Source organism: Condylura cristata, unplaced genomic scaffold (genome assembly GCF_000260355.1).
Source record: "Condylura cristata isolate star-nosed mole 26May11 unplaced genomic scaffold, ConCri1.0 scaffold00022, whole genome shotgun sequence".
NCBI lineage: Eukaryota > Metazoa > Chordata > Mammalia > Eulipotyphla > Talpidae > Condylura > Condylura cristata.
In genome coordinates, this window is record NW_004567123.1 from 12,249,691 (window position 1) to 12,250,708 (window position 1,018).

Consider the following 1,018-nt stretch of genomic DNA (forward strand, 5'->3'; position numbering starts at 1 on the left):
ATAATAATAAACGAACAAAACCCCCCAATTCCCAGCAGTCTAAGCATCTCTGAAAACTGCATCGCAAAATGGAAAAGAGAGTCCAACTACGGTTTCAAATGAATAAGTTATTATTCGGTAGGTGTCCTTTCGCTTCCTCCTCATCAATCCATCTGCAGTGTCCCTATTCATCCTTTCCCTAATCAGCTCACCTCCAAGATACTTTATAAAGCCCATGGTGGGAGTCTAGCCAGACTTTCTCTCACACAGATACAGACGCACACACGGACACACACACACAAGGAATACTGCACACTATGTGTACAAATACTTGTGTCTGCCCAAGCTCACTAGGTTTGCCCAGCTGTGCTCTCCCCTGGATTTACACACATCCAATGTCAGATTCACGACTTCGGGAGGATACACCTTACCTTGGCTTCTACAGAGAGTAGTGCTCGCCGGGCCCCTGCAGTTTGTAAGAGTGGAAGAGCCGCAGAGAAGGGAGCGAAGGAAAGACAGCGCCTGACCTCGCCGAGGTTTCGTCTTCAATGCAACGTGAGCTCTGCCCTCATCAAAGATGGCCGTTCTTTTTTACGTCAGCAGCTTTTAATAGCCTTCTCCTGGAGGGGCGGGGAGGAAGTGTTCTGGGGGAAGAGCGGAGGGAGGGTGTATGTTAAGGGGAGGAGGGGAGGAGCCGGGAGGTGCGGAGCGCTTGACTCAGCTCTCCGTGCGCTTCGTTGCAAACCTTTGTATTTTAGTCTTATAAACACCCAAACGGGGCAATTCGTATGACTCCATTTTAACACTCGTTATCGGGCAAACACATTTGTCTCGCGACTGGCTTTCTGAAGTCCCTTGAGCTCTCTCTCTGATTATGTATGTGCGTATATATGTGTAATATATATCGTATATAAATGTATAATGTACCCCTACTGAGTTGAATCTTTGGTTGAGTCATAGAAGGGGAGGGAAAGCAGAGGAGTAGAAGACAGAGAGAGAAGGTAGATTTCAGCTGCCATTTGTTTTTTTCTCTAAAGAT

The 1,018-nt window shown here is 47.2% G+C and overlaps 1 protein-coding gene across 2 annotated transcripts in view; it reads right to left on the reverse strand.

Moving 5' to 3' along the window:
• The window catches only part of SNAP25 (synaptosomal-associated protein, 25kDa), an 82,247-nt gene extending 81,686 nt beyond the window's left edge, over nt 1–561 (reverse strand). Inside the window, exon 1 of one of the 2 annotated variants that reach the window (XM_004687171.2) lies at nt 411–561. The gene's annotated coding sequence lies outside the window, so the exon portion shown is untranslated. The remainder of the gene's footprint in view (nt 1–410) is intronic. The other variant, XM_004687170.2, reaches the window with a different exon arrangement.
• Nucleotides 562–1,018: the final 457 nt, after the last annotated feature.